At 42.7% G+C, this 18,913-nt stretch overlaps 1 pseudogene; it reads left to right on the top strand.

Annotated features, from left to right (window-relative positions):
- Window positions 1-238: 238 nt before the first annotated feature.
- Window positions 239-333, top strand: LOC140521927 (small nucleolar RNA U3; annotated as a pseudogene).
- The last annotated feature ends 18,580 nt before the right edge of the window (window positions 334-18,913 follow it).

Genomic DNA, 18,913 nt, shown 5'->3' with positions numbered 1-18,913 from the left:
GATTGATTGGTGCTAGGGAACAAAGGGCAGCTAGGTGGTGCAGTGGATAGACGAGAGGCCTTGGCATCAAGAAGATTTACCTTCCTGAGTTCAAATCTGGCCTGCGACACTTCCTAGCTGTGTGACCCTGAGTAAGGCATTTTTAAGCTTGTTTGCCTCACTTTGCTCATCTGTAAAATGAGCTGGAGAAAGGAAACAGCAAACCACTCCAGTATCTCTGTCAAGAAAACCCCAAATGAAGACTATACTTTCAGGGATCCTTTGTATAGTATGTTACTAGAGAAATGTGGCTGAAAGTGTATCACGGAGGCAACCACAAGGAGGAGCTGTCGAAACGAATACAGCAACTTATCACGAGAATAATACATTATGATCAGGTAGGATTCATACCAGGAATGCAGGGCTGGTTCAATATTAGGAAAACTATTAGCATTATCGACCATATCAACAACAAAATTAACAGAAATCACATGATTATCTCAATAGACGCAGAAAAAGTTTTTGACAAAATACAACACCCATTCCTATTAAAAACACTAGAGAGCATAGGAATAAATGGAGCTTTCCACAAAATAATAAGCAGTATTTACCTAAAACCTTCTGCAAGCATTATATGCAATGGAGATAAGCTAGATGCATTTCCAATAAGATCAGGGGTGAAACAGGGATGTCCATTATCACCACAATTATTCAATATGGTGCTAGAAATGTTAGCTATAGCAATTAGATAAGATAAAGAAATTGAAGGAATTAGAATAAGCAAAGAAGAAACTAAGTTATCACTCTTTGCAAATACTATGATGATATACTTAGAAAATCCCAGAAATTCAAGTGAAAAACTACTTGGAACAATAAACAACTTTGGCAAAGTTGCAGGTTATAAAATAAACCCACACAAATCTTCTGCATTTCTATATATTAGTAACAAAGCCCAACAGCAAGAGATAGAAAAAGAAATCCCATTTAAAGCTAGGGTAGACACTATAAAATATCTAGGAGTTTACCCCACCAAAACAAACCCAGGGACTATATGAACACAACTACAAGACACTTTTTGCACAAATAAAGTCAGATCTAAGTAAGTGGGAAAACATCAGTTGCTCGTGGGTAGGCTGAGCCAATATAATAAAAATGACAGTTCTACCTAAATTAATTTACTTATTTAGTGCCATACCAATTAAACTATAAGATAATTATTTTCTAGAGCTGGAAAAAATAGTATCAGAATTCATCTGGATGAACAAAAGGTCCAGAATGTCAAGGGGACTAATAAAAAAAAATGTGAGGGAGGGGGGGCGGAGCCAAGATGGTGGAGTAGAAAGACACACATACGCTAGCTCCGAACCCACAGCCCATAAAATATCTGTAAAAAGAACTCCCAACAAATTCTGGAGCAGCAGAAGACACAGAACAATGGAGCGGAGTAGATTTCTGTTCCAGAGAGCCCTGAAAACCTCTGGCAAAAGGTCCTTCACGCTGCGGACCCGGAGCTGAGCCCAGCCCTGCCTTGGCTGCGCAGCGCCGAGAGGAGCAGATTCGAGCAGGCTTCAGGGACGGGATCTCCAGCGGCCGCACGGGTCCCTCCACCCACGGGCCCCAAAGGTTGGTGAGAGGGTCTTTTCGGCTTGCCAAGAGGGGAGTGGGGTGTCCCCATAACTCAGGCCCCCTCGGGAGGCAGCAGCAGAGGTGGGAGCAGACCAGGGCTCCCCAAGCAGGCAGGAGCCCCAATCCATTGTTGAAGGTCTCTGCATAAACCCCCTGAGGGAACTGAGCCCTTGAGGTGGCCCTGCCCCCACCTGAGCAGCTGAACTTAATCTCACACTGAATAGCAGCCCCACCCCCACCAAAAGCCCTGAGGCTGGGAAGCAGCATTTGAATCTCAGACCCCAAGCGCTGGCTGGGTGGATCTGGAGGCAAAGTGGGTGTGAAGAGAATATTCACAAGTCAAGTCACTGGCTGGGAAAATGCCCAGAAAAGGGAAAAAAAATAAGATTATAGAAGGTTACTTTCTTGGTGAACAGGTATTTCCTCCCTTCCTTTCTGATGAGAAAGAACAATGCTTACCATCAGGGAAAGACACAGAAGTCAAGGCTTCTGTATCCCAGCCCACTCAATGGGCTCAGGGCATGGAAGAGCTCAAATAGGATTTTGAAAATCAAGTTAGAGAGGTGGAGGAAAAACTGGGAAGAGAAATGAGAGACATGCAAGCAAAGCATGAAAAACAAGTAAACACCCTGCTAAAGGAGACCCAAAAAAATGCTGAAGAAAATAACACCTTGAAAAATAGGCTAACTCAATTGGCAAAAGAGGTTCAAAAAGCCAATGAGGAGAAGAATGCTTTCAAAAGCAGAATTAGCCAAATGGAAAAGGAGGTTCCAAAGCTCACTGAAGAAAATAGTTCTTTAAAAATTAGAATGGCACAGATGGAGGCTAATGACTTCATGAGAAACCAAGAAATCACAAAACAAAACCAAAAGAATGAAAAAATGGAAGATAATGTGAAATATCTCATTGGAAAAACAACTGACCTGGAAAATAGATCCAGGAGAGAGAATTTAAAAATTATGGGACTACCTGAAAGCCATGATCAAAAAAAGAGCCTAGACATCATCTTTCATGAAATTATCAAGGAAAACTGCCCTGAGATTCTAGAACCAGAGGGCAAAATAAGTATTCAGGGAATCCACAGATCACCGCCTGAAAGAGATCCAAAAAGAGAAACTCCTAGGAACATTGTGGCCAAATTCCAGAGTTCCCAGGTCAAGGAGAAAATATTGCAAGCAGCTAGAAAGAAACAATTCAAGTATTGTGGAAATACAATCAGGATAACACAAGATCTAGCAGCTTCTACATTAAGGGATTGAAGGGCATGGAATAGGATATTCCAGAAGTCAAAGGAACTAGGACTAAAACCAAGAATCACCTACCCAGCAAAACTGAGTATAATACTTCCGGGGAAAAATTGGTCTTTCAATGAAATAGAGGACTTTCAAGCATTCTTGATGAAAAGACCAGAGCTGAAAAGAAAATTTGACTTTCAAACACAAGAATGAAGAGAAGTATGAAAAGGTAAACAGCAAAGAAAAGTCATAAGGGACTTACTAAAGTTGAACTGTTTACATTCCTACATGGAAAGACAATATTTGTAACTCTTGAAACTATTCAGTATCTGGGTACTGGGTGGGATTACACACACACACACACACACACACACACACACACACACACACATGCACATGCACATGCACACACATAGAGACAGAGTGCACAGAGTGAATTGAAGAGGATGGGATCATATCTTTAAAAAATGAAATCAAGCAGTGAGAGAGAAATATATTGGGAGGAGAAAGGGAGAAATGGAATGGGGCAAATTATCTCTCACAAAAGAGGCAAGCAAAAGATTTTTTAGTGGAGGGGAGGTGAGAGAAAAACATGAAGTTTACTTTCATCATATTCCACTAAAGGAAGGAATAAAATGCACACTCATTTTGGTATGAAAACCTATCTTACAATACAGGAAAGTGGGGGATAACGGGATAAGCAGGGTGGGGGGGATGATGGAAGGGAGGGCATGGGGAGGAGGGAGCAATTTGAGGTTGACACTCATGGGGAGGGACAGGATCAAAAGAGAGAATAGAAGTAATGGGGGGCAGGATAGGATGGAGAGAAATATAGTTAGTCTTATACAACACGACTATTATGGAAGTCATTTGCAAAACTACACAGATTTGGCCTAAGTTGAATTGTTTGCCTTCTAAAGGGAAGGGGTAGGGAGGGAGGGAGGAAAAGAAGTTGGAACTCAAAGTTTTAGGAACAACTGTCAAGTACTGTTCTTGCCACTAGGAAATAAGAAATACAGGTAAAGGGGTATAGAAAGTTATTTGTCCCTACAAGACAAAAGAGAAAATGGAGACAAGGGCAGAGAGGGATGATAGAAGAGAGAGCAGATGGGTGATAGGGGCAATTAGAATGCTAAGTGTTTTGGGGTGGGGGGAGGGGACAAAAGGGGAGAAAATTTGGAACCCAAAATTTTGTGAAAATGAATGTTAAAAGTTAAATAAATAAATGCTAGGGAAGGTGGCCTAGCTCTACCAGATCTCAAATTGTATTATAAAGCAGCAATTATCAAAACCACTTGGTACTGGCTAAGAAACAGAAGGGTAGACAAGTGGAATATGCTAGGTAGTCAAGACACACTATACAATGAATATAAAAATCTACAGTTTGATAAACCAAAGTACCCCTGCTTCTGGGATAAGAACTCACTGTTCGACAAAAATTGCTGGGAAAACTAGATAAAAGTGTGGCGGAAACTAGGCATAGACCAATGCCTGACACCGTACACAAGAATAAAATCCAAATGAGTAAACAATCTAGGTATAAAGATGCATACTAAGAACAAATTGGTGGAGCAAGGAATAATGTATTTATCAGATTTATGGAGAAGGGAAGAATTTTTGACTAAAGAAGAGATAGAAAGCATTACGAAGTGTGGGATCAATAATTTTGATTACATTGAACTGAAAAGTTTTTGCACAACCAAACCCAATGCAACCAAAATTCGGAGGAATGTAGAAAACTGGGAAAGAATTTTTACAGTTAGTCTCAGGGATAAAAGCCTCATTTCTAGAATATATAGAGAACTGAGTCAAATGTACAAAAATACAAGTCATTCCCCAAATGATAAGTTGTCAAAGGATATGAACAGGCAATTTTCAGAGGAAGAAATTAAAGATATCTATAGTCATATGAAAACAATGCTCTAAATCACTTTTGATTAGAGAGATGCAAATCAAAACAACTCTGAGGTACCACATCACACCTATCAGATTGGCAAACATGACAGAACAGGAAGATGATAAATGTTGGAGAGGATGTGGGAGAGTTGGAACACTAATACAATGTTGGTGGAACTGTGAGCTGATCCAGCCATTCTGGAGAGCAATTTGGAACTATGCCCAAAGGGCTACAAAAATATGCGTACTCTTTGACCCAGCAATATCGCTTCTAGGACTGTATCCCCAAGAGATCATAAAAAGTGGCCAAAAACTGGAAATCAAGGGGATGCCCATCAATTGGGGAATGGCTGAATAAATTACGGTATATGAATGTAATGGAATACTATTGTGCTATAAGAAATGATGAACAGGAAGACTTCAGAGAGGCCTGGCAAAACTTATATGATCTGATGCTGAGTGAAAGGAGCAGAACCAGGAGAACTTTGTGCACAGCAACGACCATAGTGTGTGAGAGTTTTTTCTGGTAGACTTGGAACTTCACTGCAATGCAAAGACTTAAAAAAAAAAATTCCCAATGCTCTTCTAAGGCAAAATGCCTTCCACACCCAGAGAAAGAACTATAGAATTCAATTGCAGATCGTAGCAGATCATTTGTGTGTGTGTGTGTGTCTGTGTGTGTGTCTGTGTCTGTGTGTATTGCATTTTGGTTTGTTAGATGATTTCTCCCACTCATTTTAATTCTTCAACACAGCATGACTATAGTGAAAATGTATTTAATAGGAATGTATGTGTAGAACCTATACAAAATTATATGCTGTCTCAGGGAGGGAAGGAGGAAGTAGGGAGGAGGGAGGGAAAAACAATAATCTAAGTTATATGGTAGTTATTGTAGAACACTCAAAATAAATAAAATTAATTAATAAAAAAAAAAGAAAACCCTAAATGGGGTCATGAAGAGAGAGATGACTTAACAAAAGCAACAAAAATGATAGCTACTATTTATATTATGTTTATATCATTATTATATTATATATCATATATATAACATATTATTATATTGGGTTTTCAAAGAACTTCACAAATATCTCATTTTTTTCTCTTCACAGTGACCCTGGGAGGTAGGTGACATCATTATCTTTATTTTACAGAAAAAGAAACTGAGGCAAACAGGTTAAGCAACTTGCCCAGGGTCACAAACTTAGTGTCTGAGGCTGAATTTGAACTCATGGTCTATCCTGACTATAGGCCCACCACTCTATCCATTGTGCCACTTAACAGTCTATGCAAGACTGCCTTCAATGAGAAAATACCTTCTATGATATCTCATAGCAGGTGACTGATCATCCACCTTAAATACTTGTAGTAACAGAGAGCTCAGTATTTCACAAAGTGTTACCATTTGGGTGCAGTTCTGAATGTTCTTTTCAAAAAAAAATTTAGTTTTGAGTAAAACTTTGCCTCTCTGTAACTTCTCCCAGTTCATCCTAGCTTTAACCTCTGCAGCCAACTCAGTGGCCTTCCTGATGTTTAAAGCTATCTATCATGTCCTTCCCAAATTTTTTCTGGTATGAAAACCCCCAGTTTCTTCAGCCATTTTTCATTAAAACAAAAAACAAAAATCAGTAACATATTTACATAGTACTCTAAAGTTTGTAAGCCCTTTACATACATTATCTTTCTTGAGATTGTGTTATTTAATAAATTTGAGATTGATATTAGAGATCAGAGTAGGTAAGAGAGTTGGAATTTTGTTAATATAGGGAAGTCATGGGGGAGGAAATTCCCTCTTCCTATGCAGTTCAGCACCCTCACTTAGATAGTTGCCTAAAGTTCTGAGGAGTAAAGTGACTTGCCAAAGGTCACACAGCTAGTAGGTGTCAGAAGTTCGACTTGAACCCAAGTCTCCTTGGCTTTGCAGCCAGCTTTCTATCCAATATTCCAAGATGCCTCTTAGGTATTATAAGTGTTAAATTGAATCTATTCACTCAGTTCTCATAGCAACCCTGAGAAGTTGGAACTATTATTACCCCCATCCTATGGATGTGGAAACTGAGACTCAGAGAACTTAAGTGACCTGCCCATATCCACACATTTTGCAATTCCCTGACTCAAGATTCAAGTCTGAGTCTTATTCCCCAAAATTCCAGTGCTCAATCCACTCCACCAGGGAAGAGTTTCTCCATCTCTTACCACCATGACTGACTCCCACCTGTCCTACTTTGTCGATGTCCCGTCTGTGGTGCCCAGACTTAAACCCAGCACTCCAGATGTGGTCAGAGTAAAGGTCAAGAGCACAGCTTGGCTCTTATTGGCCAAGCCCAAGATACTCTTCTTCAACCAAACTGCACTGGACAGTTTCTTTCTGGGGGTAGCCAGAGGCTCTCAAAGGCATCTATAGTGGCGTGACCTCCCAAACTGGAAGAACTGATGGAGAACTAGCCTGTTTTCTAAGGAACCTCTCACCAAATTTGCAGGTATTGCTCATCAACTTGGTCAGGATAAGGTTTTTTGGCTACAGAAATTCACAAAGACTATCTATTGTGCTGGAGTGGACTCCCAATCTGCTACCCTCTGCATGAGGCCTCTTCTGATATCTCACTCATTCCCAAATTACTGCATATATATATACATATACACATATATATGTATACCTATAATATACATATATACATGCACACATATAAAATGCATGTATGTATATGTGTGTTATATGTGTGTCTGTGTATATATATGTGCATATGTATGTATATAAATTTTGCTTCTCTGTGTACCTGGGCTTTTTCCTCTGGTAGAATACAACCTCCTTCAAGGCAGGCTTTGTATCTCCAGTGGTTAGAATACAAGAAGTGCTTACTAAATGCTTGTCAGATTGGATTGAAAGGGAGAGCATTAAGCCAAGGAGTTCATATCCTGACGATGGGAAGCAATGCTGAGCCACTGAAGGTACAAGGGAGTGGAATGAGTGGCGACAACAGATTCATGGTTATTTCAGGTTCATAGACTCACAGATCTAGAGCTAGAAGGATACTCAGAGCCCTTCATTTTACAGATGAGGAAATTGAGTTGGGAAGACTGTATTTGAACCTGGGTCCTCTGACTCCAGAACTAGTGCTCTTTTGATAGTTGAGGAATGGGGGATAGAGAGAGGGATTAGAGGTTTTAGAGTGTAAGCTTGGACAGCTTTGAGATGGCTGATCATGGCATCCAGACTAGATGAGAAGGTTGGTAAAATCAAAAAGAGCTTGAAAGAATGGGCAAACAATGAAGATGTAGATGAGCCAAAATTATCTCATTTGATCCGGAGGGAAGGGGATTTTTGAACCAAGAACTCTGTATTTGAGGTTTGGGAGAGAATGTTGTTCAAAGGAATGGATGTCACTGGGCCACTGGCTTGGGGTACTATGGACCCCTGTGTTCTGCCCTCATCAGACCTCATTCTGGAATATAGTGTTTGGTTCTGGGAGCCACAGTTTAAGAAGGGCATTAAACTCAGGAGGAGTAGGAAGGCAGTGTAGTGGATAGTACACTGACCCTGGAGTTAGGAGGACCTGAGTTCAAACCTGACTTCAGACACTTACTAGCTGTGGCACCTGGGCAAGTCACTTAATCCCAATTGCCTCCAAAAAAAAAGAGTGGCCATAGGAAGGTAACCAGTATGGTGGAGGGCCTTGAGTCTAAAATATATGAAGAGTGGTTGAGAGAAGAGGGATGGTTAGCCTAGAGGAAGAAGATTCAGAGAGGACATGATAAACGCTATTTAGATAGCTGAAGAACTGTTATGTGGAAGAGAGATTAACAGATTCTCTTTGTCCCCAGTGGACAGAATCAGGAGCAATGGACGTTAGATGCAAGGAAGTCAATTTAGACTCAATATCAGGAAAAGCTTCCCAACAATTCAAGCCATCTGGAAGTGGAATGGGCTGCCTAGAGGGGTGGTGGGCTTCTCCTCCTTGGAGGTCTCCAAGCAGAGGCTGGACAACCTAAGGATTGGACGAGGTTCCCTCCAAGCTTCAGGTTCTATAATTCCATTCATGTTAGCTGTTTTCAAGCATACTGACCCTGCAGAAAGAAAATTTGATTTGTTCTTTTGGGGTCAGGAGAGCCAAACTAGGAATATCAGGAAAGTTTGAAGGAGAAGAAGGAAGTCACGTTGACATAAGGAAAAGAAAGTTATCCAACAAGAGAAAGGGCTTCCTTAAGAGATGGTAGACTCCAAAGCACCTGAGAGATTCAAGTAAAGGTCAAATGACCTCTTGTGGGGTATGTTATGATTGGTGTTCTCATGCACTTGTGAGTTGGAATTAATGGCCACAGAGGTCCCTCCTACGTCAGAGATCTCATGACTCTGGTAGAGCCCACCTCGATATGATATCTTGAAGGATTCAAGGAATCATTTTTCATTTTTCCAAGCAGCCACATTGCCCCTTCGTTTCATATTCATCTACGATCAACCAAAATCTGGGTTTGTTTTTCCCTTCATGAGAACTGCTGTCTCTGGCATTGTATGTTCTGCAACTCATTTTATGAACTTCTTCTTGGATGTGATCTGTTATTCCCACCCATCCAGATTATTTTGGATCCTGAATCTGGGAGGACAGAAATTAAGTTTTCAGCTTAAGTTTTCAGTTCCCCAGTCCCTTTTGAAATTCTAGTTCCAGGCACCCTAGCTTTTCAGTTTCCCTTCTGGGGATGACTGCAGCCTAGACTCCTACCACCAGGGTCACTTTAGCTCAAACTTCTGGTCAAGCTGCTACCTGCAAGCCTACAACCAAAAAGTATAAACAAAATAGACCAGGACCTAAAAGTCCATTTCTTGAGGCCTGAAATGGGGAGGGAGGAAAAGAGGGGAAGTTATCCTTCTACTCACACAGTTAGTTCATTGTGCCCATGAAGTGAGTGAACAGGACCTTCATCCTTTCTGGAAACTTAAGAAAGAGAGCTATGTTGTCTCACATGATCCTCACAACAACCTGTGGGGTAGGTGATATTTTGCAGATGCGGAAACCGAAGTTGGAAGCATTTAAGTGATTTACCCCAAGAGAAGACTCATGGGAGACATCATTCCTACTATCATGATCACTTTAATGTGGAGGGAGGATTTGTCTCATTTTGTTTGACCCCAGAAGGCAGAAGGAGAAGTTTGAGAAGTGAGGAGCTGAGGAAGGATTCAGATTCAACCTCCTGACTCCTGGTCCAGCATTTTATCTCCTTTGGCATGCAGATGCCCTGGGAACCCAAGTGGAGGTTATCTTATTGATCTTGATAACCTGATGAAACAGGAGCTACCCAAATCACCAACTTGGACACAAGTAACAGGCAACCAACAGGCATATGGTGAGCGGTTCCTATATACCAGGCATTGTGCTAAGTGATAGAGATGTGTCCATAAACACACACACATACACACACACACACACACAATCCGGACAGGTAAAGTAGAGGAGGGCCCTAGAAGCTGGAGGAAGGAGGAAATATGCATGGAGAAGGGGGAGTTGGAATACTCATTATTCTCCATTGCCACTTGCAAGCTCTCCCCTTGCCTCCATCACTCAGTAACCTCTCTTCCTTTGAGGTTCGTGAAGTTCATATCTACCACCCTATCAAAATCCTAGTTATTGTCTACAAATCTCCAGGTCCTTCTCCCTTCCTTCCCCAGAGAGTTCAGTACCTGCCTCACCTTCTGTCTCTCTCCTCCCCAACTCCTCTTTCCCTCATACTAGTACATTTCAGCATCCATATTGATGCTTCCTCAAATACTCCCAACCACTCAGGTCCTCAACCTATTCACTTCTCATGACATACGCTTCCACCTTACCTCAGCCACACACAAAGATATCTTTGATCTTGTCATAAACTACAAATCCATCACCTCCATATTCAAGAATTCTGAAACCTCCTTACCTTCCTTTAATCTTGGCTTTTTACCTCTCCTTTTGCTGTCCCTTACCAAATTCTTTTCTTCCTCTGTTCTGTGACCTCCAATCCCTCAATTCTCTCCCAAACCATCCCTTTGTACTAGCCACCTCTTCTCTTTTCCCCATCTTGACCCTTTGATGAACCAATTCAACTCTACACTGTCTTCTTGAGTCCCTGCCAGGCTTCAGCCTTGTATCCCTCCCACCATCTATCACCTTTTCTCCTTTATGTGTGCTAATGCTAAGCAACACAACCTTTCTGACTAGGTCCACTACAAGTTTATATTACTCAACTTCAGCTGGCCCCTCATTGTTGCCAGGCAATCCTTTTACCCCTCTTTGCAGCAGCTCTTCCAAACCTTCTGATCCCTCCCCATACCTCTACCCTGTCAGCTGAGAACTTTGCCTCATTTTATAGGAATCAATTTTAAACCAGGAACATTCCCCATGAACTCTTATCTCAAATCACTCAGGCACCTTCTTTCACTATCTCCTTCTACCCTTGTCTCACACCAAAAAGTGGCCTTACTCCTTACCAAAGCAACATTACCTGCTCAAATGATCCCCTTCCATCCCATCTCCTCCAAAAGAGTGCCCCTTCTGTCATCCCTACTCTAGCACTTATTTTCAATCTCTCCTTCTCTATTACCTCTTTCCCTCCTGCCTAGAAATGTACCCATATTTCCTCCATCTCAGATAACCCTCACTTGATCCTCCCATCTCCATAATCTGTTTCCCTCTATCTCTTTTGCCTATTGTGGCTAAACTTGAAAACATCATCTATAATCAGTGTCTCTACTTTTTCTCTTCTTTTGTTATTGTTGTTCAGTCGTGTCCAATTCTTTGTGACCCCATTTGGAGTTTTCTTGGCAGAGATACTGGAGTGGTTTGCCATTTCCTTCTCTAGATCCTTTTACAGATAAAGAAACTGAGACAAACAGGGTTAAGTGACTTGCCCAGGGTCACGCAGCTGGGAAGTGTCTGAGGCTGGATGATAAACTCAGGTTTTCCTGATACCATGGAGAGGTCCACCTTCTGACTTGGTCATTCTAATGAAACTGCTCTCTCCAAAGTTGCCAATAATATTGAATTATTATGCCTGATATCGTTTTCTTTTTCTCAATCCTCCTTCTGCAGTCCTTGACTCTATTGATCACCCTCTTCTTGATATTCTCTTCTCTAGGCTTTTGAAACATTTGTCTGTCTGTCTCTGTCTCTGTCTCTATCTGTCTCTGTCTCTCTCTGTCTCTGTCTCTCTTTCTCTGTCTCTCTGTCTCTCTCTCTCTGTCTCTCTCTCTGTCTCTCTGTCTCTCTCTCTCTCTCTCTTTCTGTCTCTCTCTTTCTCTCTCTCCCCCTCACCCCATTAGCTGCCTCCCTCTCGGACTGCTCCTTCTCAACTCTCCTTGGCTGGATCCTCCTCCAGATCACGCCCTCTAATCCTAGGTATCCCACAAGCATCTATCCTGGGTCCTCTTCTCTTCTCCCCCTATATCACTTCACTTGGTGATCTAATCAGCTCCCACGGATTTATTGATCATCTTTATGTTGCTTCTCAAATTTTCCTGTCCCAACCTCTCTGCTGACCTCCAACCTCACATCTCCAACTACCCTTCAGACATGTCACACTGGATGTCCAGTAGATATCCTTACCTCTACTTGTCCAAAACAGAACCTCTTATTATCCCCCCCAAACCCTCCCCAGCCCTCCTAACTTCCCATTACTGTCAAGAAGAACATTATTCTCCCAATCCCCCAGGCTTGAAATCTAGGAGTCATCCTCCACTCTTCACTATCTCTCAAGTCCCCTCTCCATGTCCCATCTGTCCCCAAAGCCTATTGATTTCATCTTTGCAACATCCCTCTTCTGCCACTACTCCCACTCTGGTCCATGCCCTCATCACCTCCCTCCTGGACTATTACCATAGCTACTGGTGGGTCTGCCTGCCTCAAGTCTCTTCCTACTCCAATCCATCCTTTATTCTAATTACTAAATGACTCAAGTAATTTTCTTTAAGTACAGATTTAACTGTCACCACACCCTCCCCCAACTCAATAAACCCCAGTGGTTTTCTGTCACCTCCAGGATCAAGTACAAAACGTTCTGTTTGGTGTTCAAAGCCCTTCCTAACCCAGCCCCTTCCCACCTTTCCAGACTTGTTATACCTTAGACATACTCTTTGATCCAGTGACCCCTGGCCTCCTGGCTATTGCATGAACAAGGCCCTCCAACCCTCTGCTCTGGGCATTCTATCTGGCTGACTCCAAGCCCATGATTCTCTCCCTCCTCTTCTCTAACTACTGAGCTCCCTGGCTTTCTTTAAGTCCCAACTAAAATCCCACTTCCCAAAGGAAACTTGCCCAGCCCCTTTTCATTCCAGTGATTTCCCTCTGCTGGTTATTTCCCATTCATCAAGGCTATAGTTTGTGCACACGTGCATTTGCTCATTGTCTCCCCTACTACACTACAAGCTCCTTGAGACCAGGGACTATCTTTTGCCCCTTATTGTAGCTCTACTTCTTAGCATACAGTAGATGTTTAATAAATATTGATAGACCAATCAACTATATCCAAACTGGGTCTTCCTGACTTCCAGGCAGATCCTTTTAGGTCACTAAGGCTTTTGAAAAAAACATACATACACACACACACACACACACACACACACACACACACACACAGAGGCTTTTAAAAAGGGTTTTAGTCCCGGGTCCCACAGTGAGTGAGTGCTGGAAAGATTTGAAACCAAGGTTGTCCTGCCTCCAAGAACCCACACCACATCTACCTCCTCACGTGGAGGCCATCTCTCTGGGTTTTAGTTTCCCAGTTCAAGAAGCCAAAGTGCCTCAGTTTCTTGTCTAATGCAATTTTATTCTTCATCCTTCCCTGATTCTTTCATTTATTCCATCGACTGGCCAGCGTCTCTGTCTACTTGAGAGGATCTCAAAGATGCAGTTGTAAATAAGCAAGCAGTCACAGATGATAGCCGCGTGGGGGCAGTAGATCAACATGACATTGAAATTACTCTAAAACTACCATCATAGTATTGGGGTGATTGAGACACCTAACCTTCACAGCCCCCATTGGCACCCACTCCCCACTGGCTACTGTTGTGGGACCTCTTTTCTCTGCAAAGCTATATTTGATATTCCTTATAACCTTTATGTGGAGAAGGAAATGGTAAACTCTTTCAGTATCTTTTCCAAGAAATCCCCAAGTGAGGTCATAAAGAGTCAGACACAACTGAAAAAAGACTGAACAAGCACCACCTTTATAAGATGGTTATGTGAATGAGGAGTCAGAGGACCTCTGTTCACCTCTTAACTTTACCACTTTTTACCTTTGTGACCTCAGACAAATCCCTTGACCATTTTCTGCCTCAGTTTCCTCATCTGTAAAATGAAGGACTTAAATGACTTTCAAGGTCACTTTCTAAGTCTATGCTCCTAGGATCTTTGCAGTCAATTTCAGCTCTGAATCTATGCTCCTAGGATCCCAATTTTATAGTGTCCTAGGATTTTAGGACTGAGAAATTAAACATGGTCTGATCCAATCTCCTGAATGTTCAGCCTCAGGTCATGTATAAAATGGGGATAATAATAACCACTACTTCACAAGGTTATAAGAATCAAATTAGAAAACACTTTTCAAGTACTTTTCAGACCTTAAAATGGTATTTAAATGCTAGCTATCATCATCGTCATTAGCCCCAGTATCTAGCACAGTCCGTAGCATATAGTAGGTTCTTTAAAAAATGTTTTTTTAAATTGAATCGTTGAAGTCAGTAATGTCATGGATAGAAGGAGAAATGGGAGACAGCATAAAATAGGGGAAACAGCCCTGGATTTGGAACGAGGGGGTCCTAGGTTCTGATCCCACCTCTGCTCCTTAGTAGCTGTATGACCTTGAGCAGGTGACAATCTCCCTGGGCCTCACTTCCCTTATCTGCAAAGTGAGAGATGGACTCTAAAGTCTCTTTCAGCTTAAAATTTAGAATCCTATGAAAGGAAGCAGTGGAGGGAGAGGCAGATGACAAGACGGAAAGGAAAGGGAACCATCTTGGACCCACTCCTGGCCTTGAACTGCTCCCATCCCATGGAGCCGCCATTCCTACAACGGGAGCAGAAGAATAGCAGTCAAAGCTCGCCACATTTTCTGCTCTTCTATCATCTTTCTCCTGAATTGGGGGGTGGGGAGGTTGGGGGAGAGCAAGGCAAAGCCCAGTGGTTGGAAGAAGCAGGAGTTCATGAATAATCCTGAACAATCCAGGGACCCCTGAGCTGCCTGGCAGCCTCCTGCCTCCAGCTGAGACTTATCATTAGCTACAAAAGCATCTGTGATCCCTGACTGCCCATATCCAGGGAGGAGCATGGCACAGCCTATTTCTCAGCATCTGTGCCAAGATATTATCCGAGCCAAGTCTTGGGGTCTAAGTTCTTCACAGTGGAGTCTAGGGTGACCCAGGAGGCCCCAAAGTTCCCTTTAATGAGCTCTACCGGGACTGTCCCAATGTGTCCATCAAAGACAGTTCTCCCCACCCCTTCCCACTGGCAATGCCAGCAAATCATCCACAGGCTCCAAAGCTAGCAGCTAAAATCACCTATGGCAAATGAACAGACAGGCACAGGCAGACCCCAAGAGCCAAGGATGGGACACCTGTTGGCCTATTGTGAGGACAAGAAATTGATGGTAGGTGAGCAGCTCCGGGATCGGACCAGAGGCCTCCTGAAGCAGTCCAGCCGCAAGAACAAGGGACACTGGCCAATTGCTCTCAAGTTTGCAAACTGCTTTTCTGTGTATTCAATCACTGGAGTCTCACACTGACCTTGACTGGCTGACTCAATCGAAATTTCTAGGAACTGTTTTGTTAATGTTCTTTTTCTGATATCACCTTCCACTCACCCTGCCTATATTTTGTTGGTGCCTAGTGGTTTGTGTGCTATCTCCCAGTCAGACTGGGAGCTCTCAGAGGACAGGAAGTGTCTTTGGCCTTTCTTTGTATCCCTAGGGCTTAGCACATTGCCTGGCACCTAGCAGGTACATAAAAAATACTGTCTGACCTGATGATGTTTCTCACACTGCGCTATCCTCAATTAGCAGCAGCATCTCATCATCTTGGACCACTGGGCAAAGTTAGGATGCAAACAAAGACTCTGTATCACTAGCATAAAACAGAAGGCTTGAAAGACCAGGGCCAAGAATGATAATCAGTGATAGGCCCCTTTCTCCCTCTCCGTGAGATACCACCTTTACATGTTAAAATAGACATTCAAGAATTAAAAATGCCTTTTAAATAAATAAACTAATCCCATGCTACTTGTCTGTCACAGAAGATCAACAAGTTTAGGAGTCCTATGAAGAACCTGACAAAGATTAGGTTGGCTTTCAGACCCACACCTTAACCCACCTGGATCCAGCAGCCTTTTACGACCTTCTTGTGCTCTGAAAGTCAGCCTGGCCTGACCAGACTTCTGGGTGCTCCACATGCGTGACTTTCCATTTCCCATTCAGTCATTTGTAAAGCAAGTGTCCTTGCGCAGTCAGCTTTTCAGGTGGTTAACAGAAAAACAGCAATGAGCATTCATTTATTAATTATATGTATATTGTTTATAGTTATTAATTATTAAGTACCTACTATGTGCTAGGTGTGCTGGAGACAGAGACAAAAAGGAAAACGAGTTAACCATTATTGGAGGGAAATAACACAGACAAACCAATACGTAACACAGACAGAGGAAAGGTCAAATCATCGGCGAGGGGGTGGGGTAGCTGGGCTCTGGGTATGGAAGGTGTGCTAACAATTAGAGGGATTCAGAAAGGCCTCAGATAGGATGTTGCTTCTCAGCTGAAATTTGAATGGAGTTAGGAATTAATTCCAAGAGGCAGAGATGAGGGCAGAAAACATTCTAGGCTTGGGGAATCCACTGGACAAAGGCCTGGAGGTGGGAGATTTGATGGAGAATGGCAAGCAGGACAGTTTGTCTAGATGGTTGAGTGTGTGTGTGTGTGTGTGTGTGTGTGTGTGTGTGTGATTAATGAGAAATAAATTTGGAAATACGGGTTGGAGTCAGATTGTGAATGCCAAGTGGGAAAGGTTGTCACATGAGAAGACACTGTTATCCTTACAGAAGCTCCAGTACAGCTTCTCTGAGGAATCTATGGAGGAAAATAAAAAATACTAGCTATCATCATTACTTAGATGTAATTTAATCAAAGGAAAACATTTTTTCACGTTGAGGAGAATAAAAGGGATCAAAAACTGCCTAAGTTAGGACATACTTGATCTATCCTGCTCTGTCACTACCATGTGTCCTTGAGCAAGTCACTCAACCACTTTGTGCCTCAGTTTCCCTGATGCGTAAAATGAAGAGGTTTAACTAAGTCACTTTTAATGTCCCTTTCAGGTCTAAATCTATGATTCTATGATCATTGCCAAATGACAAAAAAAAAAATTGCAGCCCATAGCAACATACCTTTAGAGTAAAAACTCATTTGTTCAACATTACAGAAGAGCATGATATAAGACCATTGATAGTATCATTCTACTGTTCAGTCATGTCCGACTCTTTGGGATCCCATTTGCAGTTTTCTTGGCAGAGATGCTGGAGTGGTTCGCCATTTCCTTCTCCAGTTCATTTTACAGATGAGGAAACTGAGGCAAATAGGGTGAAGTGATTTACCCAGGGTCATACAGGAAGATGTCTTCTTGACTCCCAGAAGTGACAAACCACTCCAGAATCTTTGCCAAGAAAACCCCAAATGGGGTCATGAGGTTGGATATGACTGAACACACACAGGATGACCACTTGTTGGGAGGGTCATAGAGTCTGAACTGAATGGCCCCTGAGGAGGGATAGTGATAAAAGCCCTAGATCTAGAACCAGGGGATTCCAGTTCAAATCCCAGGTCTGCTTTTTACTACATGCTTAATCTTATACAAGTTGTTCAAACTCTCTTGGCCCCAATTCCTTTTCCATAAGAAAAGGGAGTTTGACTATTCATATTCCCTTTTAGTTCTAAGATTCTGGAATTCTTCTGTTTACCTGTATAGAGACGCACCATAGCCTGGGCACCAGGCATCCACAACCCCACAACTACCCTTAGGATTCCCAGCCCTGATTCAAGACAGTAATAATTAGAAACAAAGACTTAGCCTGGGCTAGGCCAGGGTGGATGCCAGGCCTCAGGTGAGCAAGGCTTCAGTGCTGAGCATTGAGGAGAAAAGTGAAAAACCACACACCTCCTGCCTGAGGAAGACATTAAGTATTCCAGAGCATCCTCGAGTTTTGCAAGCACATTAGATGCAGAAGACCCACGTGAATGGAGGCTCAGGTTGGCTGCTCATACCCAACGCACTCTTGGCAGCTGCCTTTTCACTCCTCTGAGGATTTTGGCTCCATCAGCCTCCCTCTGTGAAGCAGGAGTACAGATGTGCCCTTCTGAAAGGGTCACGTCGAAATCCCACCCCAAGGAGAAACTCCAGGGGGCCTGGGAAACACTGATGCTCCAGTTGGAGCCCAGGGAAGGGAGCAGGGGAGCCCCAGGAACCCCGCAAGTCAGTCCAGAGTGACTAGGGCACCATCTGCAGCTCTCACCTCAGACACACAAGAAATTAGAAGAAAATCTTTATTATTACTGTAAGGTACGTTGAAAGTCCAACCTCCTTATTCTATAGATGAAGATACAGAGGCCGGGGAAGATATGTAACTCAACCAAGACCACACAGGTGGTGTGTGACACGGCACAGGAGAATTTGAACTCAGGTCTCTCACCTGGTGATGCAATGCCAAGGATGGTGCCTTTGAAAGCAGAGGACCCAGCTTCACATATGTGATCTGGGATCCTCAGTCAGATCCCTTCTCTGGTCCTCAGTCTCCTCTTTAGTAGGAGGGCACTGGGCAACATGATCTAAGGCCCCTAGGAACCTTAAATCTATCACACACACATACACACACACACACACACACACACACACATACTCCACTGCTTCTCATTAGCTGTACAGGAAGACTGACAATGCAGAGGAGCTAGGGGGAATGGATCAGGGTCTGTGATTTGATTTCTGCCCTGGAATCTCAGCTGATTTCCACCCCCTCCCCATTCCCCAGCATCCGCCCCTATAATACAGGAGTACCCCACAGGAAAAAGAAGAGTTCTTTCTTGCTCTGATAGATATGCTTTTACTATTTAGTTATCATATGTTATATAACAACTAAGTAGTCATTGTTTCTCTTTTACCCAAGAACCCTAAAGGTCTCCCC

Source organism: Notamacropus eugenii, chromosome 1 (genome assembly GCF_028372415.1).
Source record: "Notamacropus eugenii isolate mMacEug1 chromosome 1, mMacEug1.pri_v2, whole genome shotgun sequence".
Classification (NCBI taxonomy): Eukaryota; Metazoa; Chordata; class Mammalia; order Diprotodontia; family Macropodidae; genus Notamacropus; species Notamacropus eugenii.
Note: the sequence above shows the minus strand (reverse complement) of the source record. Positions and strands in the feature narration are given on the sequence as shown.